Below are 25,075 nucleotides of genomic sequence, written 5' to 3'. Positions count from 1 at the left end.
AGTACTTTCATAAAAGATGCCGTTGATGAAGCTAGGACTTTTCAATAGGGTACGAATATGATTTTATTCCCTGGTAGCTAAATACTGTGAGCTTCCCAGGTGGCTGAGTGGTAAAAAATCCACCTGCCAATGCAGGAGATGTAGGTTTGCTCCCAGGGTCAGGAAGATTCCCCTGGAGGAGGGAAGGGCAACTCACTCCAGTATTCTTGCCTGGAGAATCCCATGGACAGAGGAGCCTGGCAGGCTACAGTCCAGCGACTGTAAGAACTTGTTCTTTAGCGACTAAAGAACAACAACAAATGCTGTACAGAAAACACTGCCAAGAAATCCTAGGTTATTTCATTTCAGAAATGTTCATTGAGCACACACTTTGCGAAAGATTTGAGGATACTAGAAAAGAAATATCAAGGGCTTTCCTGGTGGTGCAATGGCTAAGAGTCTGCATTCCAAACGCAGGGGCCCTGGTTCCATCCCTGGTCAGGGAACTAAATCCCACATGCAGTGACTAAAGAGCCCACAAGCTGTCACAAGAGCTCCAATGCCACAGAGTTCCCCACAAGAGCTCCAAAGCCACAACAAAGACTGAAGCCTCCATGGACAGCAAGCAAGACCGACTGCGGCCAAATAAATAAGGTTCAAGTAAGTGAAGTGAAAGGCACTCACTGGTGTCCCACTCTCTGCAACCCCATGGATTGCAGCCCATCAGGCTCCTCTGTCCATGGGATTCCCCAGGCAAGGATACTGGAGTGGGTTCTCATTCCCTTCTCTGGGGGATCTTCCCCACCCAGGGATCGAACCCAAGTTTCCTGCATTACAGGCGAATTCTTTACCGACTGAGCCACCAGGGAAGCCCTCAAGAAGTCGGAGCCAGGATTACAGCTAAGGGGGCCTGAGGTTTCCACATCCCTCATGACCAGTATCTGCATGTAGTCCAGCACACGCATAGACAAAATGGGAAAATACAAGTGCATATTGAAAACCTAAAATATTTCAGAGAGATTTGTTTAAAAACAAACTCTAGTGTCCATAAGTTTGTTTACTAAGTCTGAGAGTCTCTGTTTTCTAAGTTCATTTGTATCGTTTCTTTTTAGACTTGTTATGGTTGCTGAGGAGGGAAGGAATAGTCAGAGAGTTTGGGATGGACACGGACACACTGCTGTGTTTAACATGGAGAACCAGCAAGGACCTGCTGGACAGCACAGGGAACTCTGCTCAATCCTCTGTAATAACCTTATGGTCACCAGGGGGAAGGATGGGGGAAGGGATAGTCAGGGAGTCTGGGATGGACATGGACACACTGCTGTACTTAACAAGGAGAACCAACAAGGACCTGCTGGACAGCACAGGGAACTCTGCTCCATGTCATGTGGCAGCCTGGATGGGAGGGGAGTTTGGGAGAGAATGGATCCATGTATGTGTATGGCTGAGTCCCTTTTGCTACTCACCTGAAACCATCACAACACTGTTAACTGGCTATACCCCAATACAAAATAATAAAAAAGTTCAAAAGAAAAGAAAAATCTGGTGTCCGCCATCATGTATTGTCTTCTTGCACACACATATACAGAAAGGGGAAAATATAAAAACTGTCTTTAAGACCACAAGATATTTCAGAGATATTTTTAAATTAAAAAAAACCTAGTATCATTCATCATTTAACTGTCTTTTGGATCTCAGTGACTTGCTGAATTTCTAAATGAAAAATGGGAGAGGCTGAATTTTGATAGACTTTCATGAGTAGCTAAACAAATTAAGTAAAATGCATGCTCAGATGAGAATTGTACTTATTGAGAGGTTTGAGCAGGGTGTCCCAGACATGTCTGAATGTGCAGATAAATGTTCCAATTAACATAAATCATCTTAATTTGCACCCTAATGTATCTAACCCAGACTTTATCTCTTTTCTGTCACAATCTTCCAAACCACATTCGGTTTTGAAAAGATGCATATTTAATAAAACATGTGTTTCTGTCTTGGATTGGCTCCCAACTTTAAGCAATGCTCGAATTGTTTCATTTTTAGCATTAGGAAAATCCAGCGAGGAGAAACAGAGAAAAATTTTCCTTAGCATTTAAAGAGTAACTGAAAATACAGATAATCAATTGTACACAGTTCTACGCTGCCGAGAACATCCCAGAATTCTGATGATTCTCAAGAAATTCATTTCGTATTCACTTTGCTAATTTTGAACCCAATCTTTACAACAAAATTAAAAAGTACTAGAGTCGTTATCCCGCAAATGGCACAAAGAAACAATGCTGCAATGAACATTTATAGCTTTCACGTAAGACTTAAAAGGATTAAAGTCCAAAATCCTTAACGTTCCTAAACCGTATCCCTCTAAAGTTTCTAGGTGTGGACTAGAATGGGAAATTTGATAAAGCTTTTCTATGACAGTGTCTTTAAAATAATACAGAAAAAGAAACTAAAAATTCACGGGACACGAATACCGGCAGAGATCTTCAAAGATAAGTAGACATTTAGAAACAAATCCCAGAAGGATGTTGAATGATCCATTCATGTATCAAAGTGCCAGTTGCTCAGTCGTGTCTGATTCTTTTGACCCCGTGGACTGTAGCCTGCCAGGCTCTTCTGTCCAGGGAATTCTCCACGCCAGAATACTAGAGTGGGTTGCCATTCCCTTCTTCAGGGGATCTTCCAGACCCAGGGATTGAACCTAGGTCTCCCGCATTGCAGGCGGATTCTTTACCATCTGAGCCACCAGGGAAGTCCATATATTTTAGTAAATTGTGCTGGTCTGTAAACAAGCTGAACCGTCAGAGAAGACCCACCTTGCCTCATGTGGCCAGCTTCTCCGACCATAAACCGATTCAATGACAGAGGTGGTTTCTCCAGCCTGACTCACCTACAAGTCCACCAGTGATGCCTCGGTTGCTAATGCTTATTAACAGGCAACATTTGATGTTCTCATTCTCTCCGTGAATACGTATAGGGTGCCTGAAAATTGCCCGTTTCTTCAACACATAGCCAATGAACACCCCCTCGTGAGGGCAAAGCAGAAAAACGTTTCAACCTACACATGTAGCCAAAGAGTGAAAATGCCTTCGAGTTTGGGCGAGCACGGAAAGGGAAGCAAGCAGGAGATGAAATAACAATCTGCCTGCCAATGAGGGGACATGGGTGCGATCCTTGGTCAGGGAAGATTCCACGTGTCACAGAGCACCCAAGCCCATGTGCCAGAGCTATTATTAAGCCTGCGGTCCACGACAAGATAAACCCAACGCAATGGGAAGCCCAGGCACCGCAACTAGACAAAGTCTGTGAAGCCGCAAAGACCCAGCACAGCCAAAAATAGACAGATCAATTAATATTTTTTAAGAAGAAAGCAACGGTGTACAGCCTACCTTACGTGGGAAGAAGGCAGGGGCAGTGGCCGTGTGCTAACTTTGCTTGATTGGACCACGAAACCTAAAGACAGCTGGTATACCAGCAGCGATGTCTTCAGAGACCCCTACGTGACGGAGCTTGTAGGCAGGCAGGGAAGCTCCTTCTGCAAAGCCAAATAGGTCACGGAAAGGAATGTGGGGTTCATGTTAAGAGTCATTCATACGCAGCCCTTCTTTGTGAGCTATTTTAGGCTGAGAAGGAGGAGCACAAGGTCAAAGATAAATAATACGAAAAACCTGCCTCTGGTACTGACTATGTGCCTGCATTTCAGTGAGCTTTCACCGATTCCTCGGCCTATGTTGCAACCATCTCTACAAGCAGGGACTCTCGTATAAGCCTCTTCGAGGAGGAGAAAAGTGAAACGGGAAAAATCAGCTATTGCAATTCACACACCTGGGAAGTGTCAGAGGTGGCCTGGCTACAGTGGTAGAAACGGTTGAGTACCAAAGAGGGGGGCCAATAGTGCCCGTCGGAGAGAGGGGAGGGTGTGAGAGGAGCAGACCCGTAGCCTCATGCGACGGACAAAGGATGCCCGCATGTGAAATAGCGAAAATATACATGTAACTCTCTGCCCCTGCCTTCTGGCACAAAGCTCCTAACTGTGTGTGTTAGTCACTCAGTCGTGTCCCCCTCTTTGCGACCCCTTGGACTGTAGCCCACCAGGCTCCTCTGTCCATGAGATTCTCCAGGCAGGAACAGTGGTGTGGGTTGCCATGCCCTCCTCCAGGGGATCTTCCCGACCCAGGGATGGAAGCCGAGTCTCTTTAGTCTCCTGCATTGGTAGGTGGGTTCTTTACCACTAGCACCACCCAGGAAGGTAAAGGAACCTTCCATTTATAGGGAAGTTGAAGCAAAGCAGGGGGTCATCGGCTTGCAACCTACTGCAAGGACCTTCTGCTTGCAACTGGCAGAAGAATTGGGGGTCAGGGAGCAGCCTCATGGGGCTGAGTCTTTCACCGGTGGGGTCTGTGCTAACTCCAATTAGTGACACATTGAACGGAATTGGGGGACACCCAGCTGGAGTCACAGGCTATGACTTGGTGGAGTAGGGGAACCCACACATTTGGGGTCAGAGGATCGTTGAGTCTGTGAGCACAGTTTTCCCCAAACAATAGGGGAGAGGGGAATACAAGGGTAGTCCAGGTTGAAGGAGCGGCTGGGAAGAATCAACAACAGGAAACACACAAAGAACAAGAGCAGCGGATGTCCGAGCATCTCAGCTCGGGTGGATCGCGACGCTCTGAGAAGGGATGAATGAAGCTGGGGGGTGGGGGTGGGATGGGTGATGGAAGATGTCTGTGCTCGTGGGTGGTTTCTGAACAGGGTACTCATTTTACTCAATCTATGACTTGCAAAAATGGAGCAAGAATAGTTGAAAAAAAAATAGACTGGAGAGGATGCCACTTCTCTGCGGAATCTGAAAAAAAAATTTTTTGTAGAGATGATCTTATTGAGAAAAAAGAAGGAGACACAGATGTAGAGAACAGATGTTATGGATACCACAGGGAGCAGGTGAGTGGGATGAACTGGGAGATTTGGCACTGGCAGAGAGACACCACTGATACTGCCAAAGCCGCTCAGTCATGTTCGACTCTTTGCGACCCCATGAACCACACAGTCCACGGGATTCTCCAGGCCAGAATACCGGAGTAGGGTAGCCTTGCCCTCCTCCAGGGGATCTTCCCCACCCAGGGATCAAACCCAGGTCTCCCACATTGCAGGTGGATTCTTCACCGGCTGAGCCACCAGGGAAGCCCATACACTATTGATACTAGTTATTAAATAGATAACTAACGGGAATCCGCTGTATAGCACAGGGGACTCTGCTTGATATTCTAGAATAACCTAAATGGACAAAATAGTGTTCGTGGCTCAGTCGTGTCCTACTCCTTGCGGTGGACAGTAGCCCGCCAGGCTCCTCTGTCCATGGGATTCTCCAGGCAAGAATACCGGAGTGGGTTGCCATTCCCTTCTCCAGGGGATCTTCCAGACCCAGGGATTGAACCTAGGTCTCCCGCATTGCAGGTGGATTCTTTACCATCTGAGCCACCAGGGAAAGCCCTATATTTTAGTAAATCGTGTTGGTCTATAAACAAGCTGAGCCATCAAAGAAGACCCATCTTGCCTCTGTGGCCAGCTGCTCCGACCATAAACTGATTCAATGACAGAGGTGGTTTCTCCAGCCTCTCTGACTCACCTACAAGTCCAACAGTGATGCCTCAGTTGTTAACACTTGTTAACAGGCTACGTTTGATTTCTTCATTCTCTCAGTGAATACATATAGGGTGCCTGACAATTGCTCCTTTCTTCAACACATAGCCAGTGAACACCCCCTTTGGAAGGCAACCTGGGTCCCCTGCATCGTAGGCAGATTCTTTACCATCTGAGCCACCAGGGAAGCCCTCCAACTCTTTCATGGGCCATGAAAGAGTAAGGAGTCTTCAGCAGCTGCTCTAAACTTTACACTTCTCTGACCCCCAATGCCCCCATCCTTCATGATCTGTCCAAGACCCTCCCAGCAGGCAGGTGTCAGTTCTTTAGGAAGGCGTCCCGTGAACTCGGCCTGAAGAAGCATTCCCCCTCCTGGCTGTTCTCCCCTAGGGCCATAAAAACGACGTCACCCTGATTCAAGGAATGATATCACCTGAACGTATGTTAGCATCTGAGTCCTCCAACAGACCACAAGACTCCAAGACCAAGACAGTGTCTCCCACTTATCTAGCCACCCCCACGGCAAGTCCGATGCCCGCCCAGGACTGCCCAGCGTGTTAAAACACACGACTGCACTTCTAAAGGTTCTGACACTCACGGCGACTGGGAGATTGTTTTCCACGTTCCCATCCAAACAGTTGCTCAAGGTCAAGAAATACCGTCCTCGGGGAGCAGAGAAGAGAGAAGGCGTGAAGGGCTGGACAGCGGGTCATCTCGTGCAAACACGCCTAAGTCAAAAGGTTTGCTATTTGCTTAACTGTTTACAATCCGTGAGCTGCAAGTGGAGAAATACACGGGGGCAAACCGACGTGGCAGCTCCTGTTTGCTTAGTGTTGGACGCTGGAGAGAAAGCTGAAGATGAGATAGGACAAACCCTACATCTCTGGGGGCTTCCCAGGTGGCTCAGATGGTAACAAGTCTGCCTGCAGTGCAGGAGACCCTGGATCACGAATATCCCCTGGAGCAGGGCATGGCAACCCACTCCCCTATTCTTGCCTGGAGCATCCCATGGACAGAGGAGCCTGGCGGGCTACAGTCCACAGGGTTGCAGAGAGTCAGACACGACTGAGCAACTAACACCTCTCTGTCCAGGGTTAATTTCAGGGCAGTTTCGATTTCCTGACATAAAGGCCACCCTGAGCTTTAAGGATCCAGGGTCGGGATGGGCTGGCTGTCACTTAAGATGTCCATCCCCCTGCATTCGATTTCAGTGGCACAGTTCAAATTGCAAACCGCTCCCCCTCAGCCCCGCCCTTTTCCCAATATGTCTGTGATGTCTCACGAGGTCGCCAAGACACTGAGTAAAATCCCCACAGCGTGTGGTCTCGATAATCACGGTGTCCAACGAGCCCTATTCACATGGAGAGTCTTAATTACAATGATCACGGCTCTCGAATCAGGCAGAATTAAGAGCTGGAGAGGATCTGGGGATGGGTCCAACCCACTCATTTCACAGTCAAGGGGACAGGAAGCTGCCTCCCTTGTAAGCGCTGTGATTAAAAAGGAAGGGGGACCCATCCTCGCCCCGGGACAGGTGATGCTCTTTAAGGGTAGAGCGCCATCCTAGTGATCCTCATGAGGGCTTCCCTGGTGATGCAGCAGATATGCGGCCCCCATGCAGGGGACACGGGTTCGATCCCGGGCCCAGGAAGATCCCACATGGCGTCAGAGCAACTAAGCCCATGCGCTGCCCTGGGCCCGGCAACCAGAGAAAGCCACTGCAATCAGAAGTCTACTGGGGAGTAGACACCCCCCACCTCTTTCTGCAACTAGCAAAAGCCCAGGTGCAGCAATAAAGACCCAGCACAGCCAAAAATAAAAATAAAATGAGGAAGGGGATGTATGTATCAGCAGAAACGAACAGCACATTTTAAAGCAAACTACACTCCAATTAAAAATGTTCGGTGAGCAAAAAAAAAATTCTTTAATAAAAAAAAAAAAACCGTAGGAACTATTGATTCTGGAAGCCAGAAGTCCTAAACTCAAGGTGCCCTCCCTGCCTTTGAAGACTCCCTGGGAGGGTGCTCCCTGCTGTGTTCTAGAATCAGAAGGCTCTTGGCCAGGGTGGGCGCTCCCTGACTCGGAGCTGTTGCCAGGCACTCACACCACCATCTTCCCCTCACGCATTGTCTGTTCCACCCTGCCTTGTCTGTGTCTGCACGTGGCGTCTGCCCCTCTTAAAGGGATGTGAGATCACAGCCTGCTCCGATGACCTCATCTTTCATGCCATCTGCAAAGCCCACAGTTTCAACCCAGGTCACCTTCGGAGGTCCTCGGGGTTGGGAACGCATCATATCTTTTGGAGAAGGACAGGTCGACTCACCGGGCCGGGTTTATCTTCTAAATGAGATGGTCGGGCTTCTGGATTTTTGGCTTTTAGTGTCTAAGTGTTAATCCTGGAAAGAAATAGAAGAAAATTGCTCCAGGTGTGTGTGTGTGTGTGTGTGTGTGTGTGACACACATTTGGAATCCTGGAACCACAACATTCTAACCACGGGCAGGATGGTTTGCTTTCAACCAGGTTATTTCATTGTATTTTTCCTTTATACAAAAAACTCCCCTCTACACATTTGCATGAAGCCAGAAGGTGTGTTCCCTGCAGAAGCCACTTGCATACAGGACCCCGCCAGAAATGGAAGGAGAATGGGAACCAGACGGCCCCTGGGAACAGTTTGCACGCAAGCATCCAAAGCTCTTTCCCAGCAACGGCCCTGGCGGCCCAGTGGTTCAGGATCCACCTGCCAATGCAGGGACACTGGTTCCGTTCTTGGTCAGGGAAGATCTGACTTGTCACGGGACAGCTCAGCCCGTTCGCCATCTGACGGGCCACGGGACAACTATGCCCCTGAACCACAAGTACTGAGTCCATGAGTCCACCTGGAGCCCGGAAGTCACGAGGAGACGAGCCACCACAATAAAAAGTCCGTGAATCGCAACTAGAGAAAGCTGGTATGGCAAGGAAGACCCAGCACATCCCAAACTAATAATGTAAAATAAATGATATAATAATCCAAAAGTAAATAATATATATTAAAACAAAACATGGTAAAGGAATTGCTGGAGATGACAAACACCTTGCAAAGCATAATAAAACAAAATAACCTTAAAAAAAAAAAATGAAAGAAAGCTCTCTGCCATGACTAAGTACTGAACTGACTTTTCCTCGCCTCTACTATCCCAGAGCCCAGATTCTTCACCTCTCTCTTTCCTTGTGGTTCAGACACTCATTTTAAATCTGCTCTAGCCATTAGTTTACACATTGTTGCCACGGTATCGACACTTCAAACATATAAGGGAGAGTCTTAAAAACACAGACGGGAAAAGGAGCATTCCTGTTTACCAACTACAAACTGAATACGATGAAATACTTATCCATTGTAGCAAACATACAGACTAAAGAAATGTTTGTAGAAGAAAAAAAAAAACAGCAAACGTCAGGACCCAGTTTTAGAGACAAACTGTTAAGTATTAGTTAGGGTGTAGCCTGGAGAATCCCAGGGACAGGGGAGCCTGGTGGGCTGCCGTCTATGGGGTCGCACAGAGTCGGACACGACTGAAGTGACTTAGCAGCAGCAGCAGCAGCATCCAGGTTGTGAGGGACCATTATGCAGTTGGTATCAGCAGTTTAACTGAAGCAAGGCAGTGTACTGCTATTTATAACCACCTGAATGGAAATCACTGTTTCTGCACAATCCTTTTATCATAAAAAAAGGGAAAAGGTGCCCAGGTCTTAGAGAAATTAAAAATGATAATACAAAGTAAGTTATAATGTGGTCACTTATCACAGATCTTACACTGCCTTCTTTGGGGTCAGCGATATTAAATCTGAACCTCTGAGGTTAACAATAGCATGTCTCAAAAACACCTTGTCCCCACAAAAATCCATCTTGTGATCACTCACAGAATATTAACACTTCTTATTTTGCTCAAGAATCTAATTTTAATTCATCAATGCAACACCACTTTCAAAGCATCAGAAACTCTGCAAAGAACGCCTCTATGGTTTCCACTGATGCCAATCACTTCTCAACAACGGGCAGCTCTCCCCCATTCGTGCTCATCTATAGAAGTGCAAATCGTATTCCAGGCATCAAATGTTCGAACACTGTCTCAACCCTCATCTACCGAGTTTTCCAACTGCAACGCGATTTTGTCCAGGTTTAGATAAGCTAGGGGTCATTCCATGGGGTCGCTAAGAGTCAGACACGACTGAGCGACTTCACTTTCACTTTTCACTTTCATGCATTGGAGAAGGAAATGGCAACCCACTCCAGCATTCTTGCCTGGAGAATCTCAGGGATGGGGGAGCCTGGTGGGCTGCCATCTATGGGGTCGCACAGAGTTGGACACGACTGAAGCGACTTAGCAGCAGCAGCAGCTGCTGCATTTTGCTCGGCACTTTGTTCTGAAACACAGTGGTTGAGATTTTCCTGTTCGTGTTTTCGCTTTTTATTTGCTCTGAAGTGCTCCCTTATACAAGTCAATTCCATCTTCCTTTGAGGTCAAGAACATAATAATGACTGTCTCCAACATCACCCTCCTTCGCATTACAACCGACATAATTCAAAAAAGCCTAGTTTGTATAAAACGAGCTTCCAAAATAATACAATTACTACCTCTCATGGCAAAGAGTTTGCCCAGTTTTTCTGATCATGCCTGGCATGCATACTAGGCTAACAGAGTCCCAAGTGCATGAACTCGGTAGCATCTGACTCTTTGAGACCCCATGGACTGTAGCCCGCCAGGCTCCTCTGTCCATAGGGATTCTCCAGGCCAGAATCAGAGAAGGCAATGGCACCCCATTCTAGTACTCTTGCCAGGAAAATCCCATGGGTGGAGGAGCCTGGTGGGCTGCAGTCCATGGGGTCTCGAAGAGTCGGACACGACTGAACGACTTTACTTGCACTTTTCACTTTCATGCATTGGAGAAGGAAATGGCAACCCGCTCCACTGTTCTTGCCTGGAGAATCCCAGGGACGGGGGAGCCTGGTGGGCTTCCCATCTATGGGGTCGCACAGAGTCGGACACTACTGAATCGACGCAGCAGCAGCAGCAGCACGCAAGGATACTGGAGTGGGTTGCCATTTCCTTCTCCAGGGGATCTTCCCCACTCAGGGACTGAGCCCTGGTCTCCTGCATTGGCAGGTTGATTCTTTACCACTCTGCCAAGACAAGGAAATTCCCTCTTATTTGACAACATCAATGATAATAACATCATCCCTTTTCTTTTTCTCTACAAGTTAGAAATCCAAGAGGTATTTTTTTTTCTCAAATATGGACCCACTGACTGAAAAGGTCTATGCCATTGTGCTGAAGGATGAAATAAACTTAGAATCAGACAGTACAGCGGTGGTTGTCAGGGGCTGGGGGATGGAGGAAATGGGGAGACATCAGCCAAAGGGTAAAAGCTTTCAGTTAGGAGATAAGGTCTGACAACACAGTAAGTCCCCTACCCATGAACTCGTCCTGTACGGAGACCACGTTCTTAAGTCCGATTTATTTCAAAGTCCATCAGAGTGAGCCCAGGGACCGAGCTAACACAAGCAGTACCCTGGGTTTAGAATACACCCACTTCTTTCAAAGTTCACAACTTGAAAGTTCATATGCAGGGGACTCACTGGACTGTCTCCTCCACTTGAAAACTGTTGAGAATAGGTCTTCAAGGTGCTCACCACAAATAAGAAAGGATAATTGTGTGGCATAACGGGGCTGGTGGCTAATACCATGGTGGCAATTATTCTACAATATATAAGGGTATCAAATCCTCAGACTGGACACCTTCCACTTTGCCACATCATGGACTGTAGCCTACCAGGCTCCTCCGCCCATGGGATTTTTCCAGGCAAGAGTCCTGGAGTGGGTTGCCATTTCCTTCTCCAGGGGATCTTCCCGACCCAGGGATCCAACCTGGGTCTCCCGAATCGCAGGCAGATGCTTTACCATCTGAGCCAACAGGGAAGTTACCTTCCACTTACAATGTATCAGTCATGTCTCAGGAAACCCGTGGTGTGGAGAAAGGATGAGACAGACCAACAGTGATGAGAAAGCCCCTCGGTTAGTCACCGGACCCAAAAATGTCTTAACCAGGGGCCCCATGAGAATGATGCAAGTGAAAGTCGCTCAGTGGTATCGACTCTTTGCAACCCCATGGACTGTATAGTCCATGGGATTCTCCAGGCCAGAATACTGGAGTGGGCAGCCTTTCCCTACTCCAGGGGATCTTCCCAACCCAGGGATCCAACCCAGGGCTCCCACACTGCAGGTGGATTCTTTACCAGCTGAGCCACCAGGGAAGCCCTCTAATTGTGTAGCTTATGTTGCGAGTGTTTAGTCTTTATTTTTGTGAATTTCATACACAGCATGGACTATTAACCAAACTGATAAGATGTGGCCTTCTCTGTTGGCCCAGTGGGTAAGAATCCACCTGTCAATGCAGGGGACGTGGGTTTCATCGCTGGCCTGGGAACTACGACCCCCAGGCAACTAAGCCTGTGCTCCACAACTACTGACCCTACACTCAGGAGGTTTGGGAACCACAACCCCCAACTACTGAAGCACACTTGCCCGAGAGCCTGTGCTCTGCAACTAGACAGTAAAGTCCACCCACCCTCCCCAAATCCATTGCTGCAACGAGAAAAAGCCCATGGGTAGCAATGAAGACCCAGGAGCACAGCCAAAAATCAATCAACACACTTCTTCTTAAAAAAGAAAAAAATTGATAAAATTGGGTTAAGCATGAGCTCGCATGGACGGAGGACCCTGGTAGGCTGCAGTCTGTGGGGTCACTAAGAGTCAGACAGGACTGAGCAACTTCACTTTCAATTTCCACTTTCATGCATTGGAGAAGGAAATGGCAACCCACTCCAGTGTTCTTGCCTGGACAATCCCAGAGACAGAGGAGCCTGGTAGGAGGCCATCTATGGGGTCACACAGAGTGGGACACGACTTAAGCAACTTAGCAGCAGCAGCAGCAGCCAGGGGTTCCCTGATGGCTCAACTGGTAAGGAATGTGCCTGCGATGCAGCAGACCCCAGTTGGATTCCTGGGTCAGGAAGATCCCCTGCAGAAGGGATAGGCTACCCACTCTAGTATTCTTGGGCTTCCCTGGTGGCTCAGCTGGTAAAGAATCTACCTGCAATGCGGGAGACCTGGGTTTGATCCCTAGGTTGGGAAGATCCCCTGGAGAAGGGACTAGCTACCCACTCCAGGATTCTTGCCTGGAGAAACCCATGGACAGAGGAATCCTGGAGGGCTGCACTTCATGGGCTCACAAAGAGTCAGACACCACTGAGGAACTAAGCACAGCACCTGAGCTAGCAAAGGGGGATAAAAATGCAGGAATATGTGTCTGTATAGATGCCTTTGTAATGATGGGGCAAAGTTTACCATCCAAGTCTCTCCATCTCTGCCTCTCCAATGGGTACCAGATAAAATAGGTACCAGTGATCCCAGAAGGGACCCAGTCACACCAGTCCATACTCACAAAGCTTTCCTTCTATGGAGAACAATGGCTTGGGTAAGGCAGGTTTCCTCCCTAAGGAGCTGGTAAGCTAAGACTGAGTATTACAGGAAACACTCTGGTTCTTTTAAAAATAACTTGAGTACTACTTTTTGCTGAGTCTATAACCTACTTTCACATAGGATAAAAAGAGCGGTTCCTCCAATAAGAATTCGCAAGAAAAAATACAGAGAGTCAGAGACAGACAAAACTCAAAAGATACATCAACCTATTGCAACGCACGGACCTTGGGTAAGTTAGCAAACTAGTAAAAAAAAATCAAAATCCTCTGACTTTCATGACTTCATTGTTGGTGATACTGAGAAACTGTCAATAATTTTTAGAGGTAGTAAAGATACAACTGTTACATATGGGGAAAAAAATAGCCCTTTTTCATCTTTAAGAAGTGGACTGACATGTCATGGCACGAATCATACGTCCCCATAATGAGATTTGCTGGGGGGGCGTGGCGTTACATAGGAACACTTAGATCAGGCATTCATAATTGTTAAGGTTGAATGATGGGGTACTTGGGGTTCATTGTTCCATTGTCTTTCTTTTTTTTCTTGCAAGTACTTGAAACCTTCAACAGTAAAATAATCCCTAAGATTTCAAGCACATAAGTTTAAAAACACACACACACCAAAGATAAACAAGTTTACAAATCAAAACAGTATATACATCAATCTATAAAACGAAATAAGTAATGCCCCTCTGGTAAAGCATGTGGAATTTATATGTATGAATCTGAAAATAAGTTATAAATATACCCTCTACCAGTCAAAAAATAAAGACATTGCATGTAAATCAATGAAGTTAGAACAGTCTTTCACACCACATATAAAAATAAACTCAAAATGGCTGAAAGACTTTATTATAATACATGACACCGTACAACTCCCAGGAGAAGACCCAGGCACAACGTTCTCTGACATAAATTGCAGCAATGTTTTCTTAAGTCAGTCTCCAAAGGCAAACAGATAAGAGCAAAAATAAACAAACTGGACCTAATCAAACTTGAAAGCTTTTTGTACAGCAAAGGAAGTCACAAACGAAATGAAAAGACAACCTACAGAATGAGAGAGAACACGTCCAAGAGCCAGGACGGACAAGGGCTTAGTTTCCAAAATAAACAAACAGCTCACACAACCCAAGGACAGAAAAACACAAACAACCCCATCGGAACACGGGCAGAAGATCTAAATAGACATTTCTCCAAAGAAGACATACAGTTGGTCAACAGACGCTGAAAGGTGCTCAACGTCGTTAATTATAAAAGAGATGCAAATGAGAACTGCAAGGAGCTTATCACCTCACACTGGGTCAGAATGGGCATCATCAAAAAATCTGCAAGCAATTAATGCTTAAGATGGCGTGGAGAAAAGGCACCCTCCTCACGGCTGCTGGGAATGGAAATTGGTGCAGACCCCAAGAAGAGCAACAGGGGTTCCTTAAAAGAATGAAAATGAGAGGTACCATATGATCCATCAAGCCTGCCTCCTGGGCATACATCTGTAAAAGGCAAAAACTCGAATTTGAAACAATACAGGCATCGTAATGTTCACAGCGGTGAACACAGAGAACGCACCTCAATGCCCATCAACAGGTGAGTGCATAAAGATGCGCTCCGTACATACAAAGCAACACTACTCGGCTGTAACAGAGGATGGAATAATGTCATTTGCAGCAACCCGGTGGGATCCAGAGATGATCACACTGAGTGAATTTAGCCAGACAAAGGCAAACACACAGTATCACTTACAAGTTGAGTCTCCAGTGTGGGGAGCCCCGCCCGTGGCAAAGGTCATGAGGAAGGAGGCTTGACATACGCAAAGGCGGGATCAAGCCTCAGGAGTCTCCCTGGAAATTCTCGAGCAATCTACCCCCAAAACCAGAGTCTGCCTACTCTCTGCTTTGTGCTTTCACCTACACCTCTGACTTTACGGGGGGCTGTCCCCCACTACCTCTCTGAAAAAAGTTAGCTTACAGCTCCAGTTAATAATTCCTGGGTGTGACAGTGTTTAACCTACAAACTCCTTTGGAAATCCTCTAGCCTGCCTGAATAGGTTTTTCCGGCCACATGTGATTGTTCAGAGCCTCCCAACTGTGAGAGGCAGGAGATGTTCTAAACTGTCTAAACACAGATTCTTTTGAGTAGTTAAAAGATTGATTAGAAATTGTATTGGTGAAGGGATTTTCACTTGTTGGGCCAATGGTTGCTGCTAAGTTTCCATATCCCTTGCCTGCTGTGTCCCTGGCAGTGTATTGATTAATATAGTTGGTGTAAGTAGTAGCTTTAATGTTTGTAACCTGGGACCCTTGAGTTAATTCTTTTTCTTGTTATAGCCCACCACACCTTTGCTCTGTAGGAATGCAACTTTATCTAATGCTTTTTGGAGGCTGGCGCCCGACTTGAGAATAATCACCTTTAGAGAAAAAGGCCTCCGGGCCAAAAGATGATGCAAATCACCTAAACTTTTGCATATGATAAGTTTGCAGGAAGAAAGCCTGGCTTACTGCAGGACTCTACCCCTTCCCCCATTATCCTCTATGCATAACTTAAGGTATAAAAACTACTTTGGAAAATAAAGTGCGGGCCTTGTTCACCGAAACTTGGTCTCACCATGTCGTTCTTTCTCTTACCTTCTGGCTGAATTATTCAGCCTCTTTTCTCCACTGAATTTCTTCACTGAGCTATCCTCATTCTATTACTCTTTATATCCTTAATTAACGTTTAATTAAGCAGTTGTTTCCTGATCCTCGCCGACGCCGTCCCCACTTCGAATACCCTGGATCCACCGGGGCTGGTCCCCGGCACTCGAGATATAGTACAAAGGCACTTATATACAAAGCAGATACAGACTCACAGATGAAACAAACTTACGGTTACCAAGAGGGAAAGGCAGGGAGGGATATTGGGAGGGATATCGCACCTGTAACTTATTTTCAAATTCATACATATAAATCCCACATGCTTCACTAGAGGGGCATTCCTTATTTCGTTTTGTAGACTGATGTATATACTGGAGGGATATTGGGAGGGATATCGCACCTGTAACTTATTTTCAAATTCATACATATAAATCCCACATGCTTCACTAGAGGGGCATTCCTTATTTCGTTTTGTAGACTGATGTATATACTGTTTTGATTAGTAAACTTGTTTATCTTTGGTATGTGTGTGTTTTTAAACTTATGTGCTTGAAGTCTTAGGGATTATATTACTGTTGAAATATTTTACTTTGGAAGGTTTCAAGTCCTTGGGTTAGCAGAGACAAACTACTATATATAAAATAAAGACCTGTTGTAGTCGTTCAATATCTCATAATAACCTATAGTCAATATCTTATAATGCCCTGTAATAGAACAGAAAATAAATGCTTAGGATGTAACCTCCTGAGAGAATTAATCACAGAAAATAACACTTATGGACATTGGTGGGACATTTGCGATAACCTTAAAGAGGCTTTTGCGGCAACACTTTGGGAAATGTAGAGTTCAGAATGGCATACATTTAAATATATAAAGAAAACAAAAGTGTTAGTCGCTTAGTCATATCTGACTCTTTCCGATATCATAGACTGTAGCCCGCCAGGCTCCTCTGTCTATCGGATTCTCCAGGCAGGAATACTGGAGTGGGTTGCCATTCCCTTCTCCAGGGGATCTTCCTGCCCCAAGGATCGAACCCAGGTCTCCAGCATGGCAGATCCTTCACCATCTGAGACACCAGGGAAGCTCCAGTAAATGCATAGTATGTACATAAGTAAAGATACAGATAGAGATATGAATATGGACACAATTCAGACATAAACCCAGGTGGGAACAACATGACCTAGTCTAGTCATTGATACGATATGGCTATTATATAGATTGATAAAGATACAGATATGTAGATGCTGATGAAACATGCATGCAGATATACATACAAAGAAATTTACATACACACATACAGATAAAGGTCCTTCACAGGTGGTGCTAGTGGTAAAGAACCCGCCTGCCAAGGGCAGGAGACATAAAAAACACAGCTTTGATCCCTGAGTTGGGAAGATCCCCTGGAGAAGGAAATGGAAACCCACTCCAGTATTCCAGCCTGGAGAATCCCATGGACAGAGGAGCCTGGTGGGCTACGGTCCATGGGGTCGCAGTCAGACACGAATGAAGCGACTTAGCACGCATGCATACAGATAAAGAAGGACGCAAAGATAAATAACTATATTATTAAAATATTCAGACAATTTAAAATAGTAAAACATAGGGAAAATTAGAGAGAAATTGTGTTGTTTAGTGTTTAACCAGTGGCTTATAGACTGAGGATTGCTGCTAACATTTGTTTCAGAACTTCTATATTCCTATAAGACGCCTCTCATCCCTTCTTTGCAAAGAAAATCACACTGTCCTTAAAATGTCCTTGAAAAGGTTTCAGTGTGCTTCTATGATGTATACTCATAGAATTCCAAACAGAAGGCTTCTCAAGATACGCTGAAATGATAATCACCTGTGTGCATATGATAATTTCATAGTAAGTCCCACAGCCATAATGTTAAGAGGACAAGCTCAGGTTTTACAGTATCAATCAAGGTGAAAAGCTGACCCCGTGCCTATGAGCATTTCAAAATCTACCCTCCCTGTGGTACCGGTGGAAAAAAGGTCAGGAGTCTGTTCCCTCAAATTTGTGCCTCTTGATAAAAAAAAAACTCTAATCCCTTGAATTTATTCATCACCTCCACTTTATATTCATAAGGGCTTTGATGTAGGTCATAGCTGAATGGCCGGGTGGTTTTCCCTACTTTCCTCAATTTAATCCTGAATTTTGCAATAAGGAGCTCAACATCTGAGCCACAGTCAGCTCCAAGTTTCATTTTTGTGACTATATAGGAGATCCAACCAGTCCATCCTAAAGGAAATCAGTCCTGAATATTCACTGGAAGGACTGATACTGAAGCTAAAACTCCAATATTTTGGCCACCTGATGCAAAGAACCGACTCATTGGAAAAGACTGATGACTCGATGGACGTGAGTTTGAATGAACTCCGGGAGCTGGTGATGGACAGGGAGGCCTGGCGTGCTGCAATTCATGGGGTCACAAAGAGTCAGACAAGACTGAGCGACTGAACTGAACTGATGGCTGGGAAAGATTGAAGGCAGGAGGAGAAGGAGAAGACAGAGGATGAGATGGTTGGATGGCATCACCAACTCGATGGACATGAGTTGGAGCAAAGTCTGGGAGTCAGTGATGGACAGGGAAGCCTGGAGTGCTGCAGTCCACGGGATTGCAAAGAGTCAGACATGATTAGCGACTTAACAACAAGAAGAAATAGAAAAATATTGGGATGAACTGTGAGAAGGAGTGAGCCCCAGGCCATTCTGAAATTTGCTGCCCAGGAGGGTTGCAGATTAATGCAACGAGGGACCGTGAACAACACTGTGACCTCTGCCAGTCCACGGAGGTGAAAGGTGGCATTTTTGCAAGCTGAGTTCCCCCGGGTCAGTGTGCTGAGCAGAGCTGACCCACAAGAGAGGAAGAGTCCCAAGGAAACAGCAGAGTCACATTTGCTCTTCTAGATCTTCCAAGAACAGAATCCTCCTCCCAGGTCCAAACCCCAGATGGGAGTTTTCCTCCAGTGGTTCTACAACCGAGGATGGCTGCTTCCCTGGTGGCTCAGAAGCAAAGATGCAGGAGACCCGTGTTCCATCCCACTGCAGAGTTCTTGCCTGGAGAATTTCATGGACAGAGGAGCCTGGTGGGCTACACTCCACGTGGTCGCCAAGAGTCAGACACTGCTGAGCAGCTAAACAATAACATGACTTAGCAGCTCTCAAAAAGAACAGACCTCAAGGTGTCCAGGCAAAAGCAGCAAAGGATGAGTAACCAAGTGAAGAGCAACACAGTATTGGATTCTAGTGTTACACCATAGAGAGCAACAAGCGTACAGGAAACTGGGCTTCCCTGGTGGCTCAGACTCTAAAGACTCTGCCTGCAGTGCAGGAGACCCCGGTTCAATCCCTGGGTCAGGAAGATCCACTGGAGAATGGCAACCCACTCCAGTCTTCTTGCCTGGAGAATCCCACGGGCAGAGGAGCCTGGTGGGCTTCAGTCCGTGGGGTCGCACAGAGTCGAACACGACTGAGCCACTGACACTTTCAGCTTCACATGCTGAATATCCACAGCTTCACATCCACTCCTCCCTATGGATGCGAAGGAAAGACTGACAATCGATGAACAAATGACGGAGGAGGCATGGAGTTCCATTACAGAGAAATTCTAAATAATCCAAGTCAATACTCTGCCATCCAAGGCGACCAGCTGGACAGCCCACCTCCTCGCCTCCGTGGACTTTTAAGTGCCTAGATTCTGAAGAACGGTCTGCGACAATGTGAGCCAGGCTGTTACTTGAACATGGGAAAAAACCCATTTCCTGCCTCCCCCGGTTTGTGCAGGTCAACCTCAGCCTGTGGGTAGGCGATGCACTTGACAGAGTTGAGAAAGACAACTGACCTTCCTGGGTTTTCTTGCCCAGACACAAATCCCAGACGACAACATCACTCAAACTCCAACTGGGCGGGGGGGGACTCTGTACCTAATATCACGAAGCCATTAATAAAATCAAGGAGGATAAGGTCACAGACGAGAGGAGATGAAGGAGACGGGACAGGCTAATGAATTCAGCCGGGTGGGCTGCAGGGGACCCTGGGACAGAAAAGCAGGATTAGGTGAAACCTGGAAAAATCCACACATATCTGGTGTTTAGTTAACAGCCCTGCACCAGTGTTGGCTCCTTAGTTTGACAGATGTTCCAGGGTAAAATAAGACATTAATTAGATATGGGGTAAACAAGCCGCCTCTGTACTATTTTTACAGGTTTTTTTTAGGGCGGGGGGGGTGGTAAATCTAGATTTTTTATTTTTTGGTTGTGCTGGGTCTTCACTGGTGCCTGCAGGCTTTCTTTAGTCGCGGCAAGGGGCGGGCACTACTCCTACCTGTGGCTTCTCACTGTGATGGCTTCTATTGTTGGAGGTGCACGGCTTCTAGGGCACGTGGGTCTCAGGAGTTGTGACTCCCGGGCTCGAGAACACAGGCTCAGTAGCTGCGTTGCACAGGCTCAGTTTGCCCTGTGGCATGTAGGATCTTCCCAGAAAAAGTGCAATCTGCTCAGTCTTATCCAACTCTTTGCAACCCCATGGACCGCACAGCCCACGGAATTCTTTCCCTTCTCCAGGGTCTCTTCCCAACCCAGGGATCAAACCCAGGTCTCCCGCATGGCCGGCGGATTTTTTCCCAGCTGAGCCACCAGGGAAGCCGGGGGATCTTCCCGGGCCAAGGATCAAACGCAAGTCTCCTGCATTGGCCGGTGGATTCTTTACCACTGGGCCACCGAGGAAGTCCCTAGTTTATTTTTTAAAGATGAAAACAGAGTGTGAATACCTTGGAATGATGCAGGTATGGTTCCATACCATTTACGTGAATTTGGTGACAAAAATGCTTGGGGTTCCCACTGCTTGTAAAAGTGATGCTTATACTTGACTGCAGTCCAGTAAGAGAGCAATAGCATTATGCCTTCATAAAGAATGTCCAGGGACACTCCTGGAGGTCCCGTGGCTAAGACTTCCTGCTCCCAAAGCAGGAGGCCCAGGTTCAATCCTCAGTGATGGTCCCAGACCCCACATGCTGCAACTCCTATATCACAACTTAGACTTGTCTTGGCCAGAGAAATGAATGAATACTTTCTTTTAAAAGAGACACAAAGTTTCCATCTGGGATAAAACTACACTGCAAGGCTTATAGGAACAGAAGAGACAGCATTCCTAAAATCGTTTCATCTCCTCCTAGCAATGCGTGAAACATGGCAAGGTGTAATAAACAACTGCAATTAATGAACGTTTCAAAAAAAAAAAGAGAGAGAGGCACTGGATTCTTACAGAGAATAATTAAGAATCAAGAGAAAAGGGAGATCAGAGGCAGGTAAGCGGCTTTCATAACAATTCAGAAAAAACTTTAAAAAAAATGGAGGTCCAAGTAACACGTTTTACTTTCGATTTTGAAGACTTCTTTTTCCCCTGTATCCTCCCCCAGTTCTTCTCATCAAAAAGATTTGCCTTTTTTCAATCCCTGCGACACAAAATAAAGTCAGTTTTGAGAATGAAATCATATCCTTTGTTTTAGTAACCTGTTCTCCTTCTTTTTAAGTAATTTGTACTTCCTTCTTTACGTTTTTTTAGTTGATGTGTTTTTACTTTACCTTATTTTTTTGGCCGCACCAATCGGCTTGTGGGGGCATATGGGATCTGAGTTCCCTGACCAGGGAGCAAACCCCAGCTTCCTGCACTGCAAGAAGAGTCTTAACCACTAGACCACCAGGGAGGTCCCTTAGTAACCTGTTTGATGAAGTGTTTGAATTCTTAAGATTCTCACAAAATGGGCAAAAATAGTTTCCAAACCCTGAAATTTTCAGGGCTTCCCTGGTAGCTCAGATGGTAAATAATCTGCCTTCAATGCAGGAGATGTGGGTTCGACTGTTGGGTGGGGAAGATCCCCTGGAGGAGGGCATGGTAACCCATTCCATTGTGCTTCCTGGAGAATTCCACGGACAGAGGAGCCTGGCGGGCTGCCGTCCATGGGGTCACAGACTTGGACATGATTGAGCCTCTAATACTTTCACTTTCGATCTTCAAGAACAGAGTTTGCAAGGACGGACCACCTGTGTGGTCAGAGATGAGTGAACCACTGGCTCTCTCTCTCTAAGCCTTAAGTTTCCTTCTGTGTAAACGAGTGAATACAAATGGTTACTCAGTTTCTTAGAAGTCCCCATAACCCGTGATTCTCAAGTGTCATCTTATTTTCTCACAATGCATTCTTATCTTCCTGGAATTAAAGGTCGACTCAAATGCAAACTTTGGTAGAATTATTACATCTACCATCTCTCCACGCCCAAAACTGAAACAGCCAAGAAAAGATAATGCATTCTTGAACAGTTTGTTTTTTTTTTTTAATTTAAGTATTTATTTACTTGGCTGCATTGAATCTTAGTAGTGGCAGTTGAGTTCAGTCGCTCAGTTGTGTCTGACTCTTTGTGACCCCATGGACTGCAGCACAGCAGGCCTCCCTGTCCATCACCATCTCCCAGAGCTTGCTCAAACTCATGTCTACCGAGTTGGTGATGCCATCCAACCATCTCATCTGAGCTGTGGCACTCAGGCTCAACTCCCTCATGGCATGTGGGATCTTAGTTCCCCGACCAGGGATCAAACCTGCGTCCCCTGCCTTGGAAGGCAGATTCTTAACCACTGGACCACCAGGGAAGTCCCTTGAATAGCGTTCTTAATTTGAAGAGAGGATTTGTTTTTCCTACTGAGTAGGTCTGGAAGGAAATCAGACCGGAGGAGGAGGAGGACAGAGGAAAGACGGCTGCGTTTCGTTCTGATCTCCTCTGATCAGAGTCAGAGGTCCAGCCGGACCCAGAGGGCACCCCTGGTCCCTCGCCCTGGGGAGGACCCCTTTAGGACCACCTGGGGAATTAATTCCCTCTGAAGAAATGCCACCGATGCGTATCAAGAGAAACCAGAAGAAGCAAAGATGAAGAGATAGCTGTTTCAACAGCGGGTAATCCGGGAAAGACTCCTGGTTATGACTAAACCCCCCTCCCTGAGCTCAGCCCCACACTCCAGGGATGTCTGAGGTCTTCACAGATCATACAGGGTTTGAGGCTGTTCTGTGATTTCTCTAAATCAACACCATGCAGGCAGTGGAAGATGGGAGATACAGTTGACAGTTAAATATGATATTTCAAGCTCCTTTCCCTTTGACTTTTTCCTTCAGCGACCTTCAAAGAGAGAACAGGTAAATATACACCTTGGAACAACTTAGCAATAGAACTGTTACCAGTCAGACTTTGTCCATCTCATCAACACATTCGTATCTTTCAGCTGATTCTGTTATGGTTTTACACAACGCAGAGCAACTATTCTCTTTCTGTGTGTGAACACAGGGCCTCCCAGGGGGCCCAGTGGTAAAGAATCCGCCTGCCAATGCAGGAGATTGCAAGAGACATGGGTTAGATCCCTGGTTTGTGAAGATTCCCTGGAGGAGGAAACGGCAACCCACTCCGGTATTCTTTCCCGGAGAATCCCATGGACACAGGAGCCTGGCCGGCTGCAGTCCATGGGGTCACAAAGAGTCAGACACGACTGAAGCAACTCAGCTCTCACACAAACACATCTAAGTGAACAAGATGGGGTGGGAGGCAGGTTCACGAGGGACGGGATATATGGATACACACGGCTGATTCACGCTGTGGTACAGCACAAACCAACGTAATATAATAAAGCAATTATTTTCCAATTTTTCAAAAAATGTGAATTAAAGAAATGAACAAGAAATTGGTTTTCTCTACAAATGCCCAACATGCATCCTGACCATTTAGATATATATTCAGAGAATTAAGCAATTTCTTATTAATTTAGATGGGACCAGAATCAATACTCCGCCTCCCCAAACTCGTGAAATTAAAACACAGGCTTATCTGCGTCATTTTCATGTAATTTTGATAACTGTTAATAGCTGATCCCTGTTGTTCATCAGAGAGACTTTTCCATCAATAAAAATCATCACGCACGACTCAGAGACATCGCTTTATCTGTGAAATTGCTTTAGCAGAATCAATGGAAAACCTGCCCACAAATTGTAAGTGAAGCAATGTGTGAATTACATGTTCATTCCCATAATACGCTGCTGTTTGATTTCCACTATGACCCGAAATTGTCAGAAGATGCGGGCTGAGATGGGAATTTTCCCAGGATAGCCATTATATTAACATCTCTCCTCCATCTTTCTGTTCTTATAACGATTGGGGCTTCCTTGGTGGCTCAGACAATAAAAGAATCTGCCTGCCATGCAGGAGACCAAGGTTCGACCCCTGGACAAGGCAGATCCCCTGGAGAAGGGAATGGCAACCCACTCCAGTAATCTGGCCTGGAGAATCCCATGGACAGAGGAGCAGGTGGTTTCTTTACTGCTGAGCCACCAGGGAAGCCGTGGGTAAGCAGACAGTAAATTAATGCAGACACACCTAGATGGCTAGCTCCAGGCCGGGATACGGGTAGCATCTTCAGCCTGCACAAGGACAGACAGACTGCTTTTCCCAGAGGACCCTGGTTAACTCTTTGCTTCTTTAGCAAATCATCTCTCTGCGTATTAACCCCAGCAGCCTGTGTTGTTGAAGAAAATAAAATTTAATGGGACAGGAGAAGAAGGGGGCGACAGAGGATGAGATGGTTGGATGGCATCACCGACTCGATGGACATGAGTCTGGGTAAACTCCGGGAGATGGTGATGAAAGGGAAGCCTGAGGTGCTGCAGTCTATGGGGTCGCAGAGAGTCAGACACGACTGGGCGACTGAACAAATCATCCTCTCTATCTGAAAAGTATAGAATTACTGACCTTCTAATATTTCATCTATATGGCCCTAATGATCTTGCCTTTAACTCTTGGAAAAATATTGATGAACACTGAATAAAGTTGCCGTTTCCCTTATTGTTGGCCGTGGGACACGAGGAGACACACACACACACACACACACACCCATGCACGCACTTACCAGTAGGAAGATTCTGCTATAAAACCTCTTTGTTCTTAGTCTTGAGTCTGCTTCCGTTTATGTGCCCGACCCACCCATCATCCACCCACTATTTTTGCTGGTGGACCTGTCACATGGATCATATAAGAAAGATGAACAACTTGCTCTTCTTCAGTGCTGTCTCAGCCCTCCATAAATGCTGCCTAGAAGCGAGAAAGGGGAAAGACGCTGCCCTGGCAACTGAAACACTCCCAGGTCACCTTAGATCCTTTTAGCTCTGTGTCAGTAAAATACCATAGAGGCCTTCAATATTATTCCAGTTCCACAATTTAGGGAACACTCGTTACAAAGAATCTCAAATCAGGTGGCGTCTCCTGAATCCATCA

General features: G+C 46.2%; 1 protein-coding gene across 2 annotated transcripts in view; it reads right to left on the bottom strand.

Moving 5' to 3' along the window:
- Positions 1–25,075, bottom strand: part of NLGN4X (neuroligin 4 X-linked) — a 388,593-nt gene that overhangs the window by 348,091 nt on the left and 15,427 nt on the right. The window lies entirely within an intron of this gene.

Source organism: Bos javanicus, chromosome X (genome assembly GCF_032452875.1).
Source record: "Bos javanicus breed banteng chromosome X, ARS-OSU_banteng_1.0, whole genome shotgun sequence".
NCBI classification, from domain to species: Eukaryota; Metazoa; Chordata; class Mammalia; order Artiodactyla; family Bovidae; genus Bos; species Bos javanicus.
Note: the sequence above shows the minus strand (reverse complement) of the source record. Positions and strands in the feature narration are given on the sequence as shown.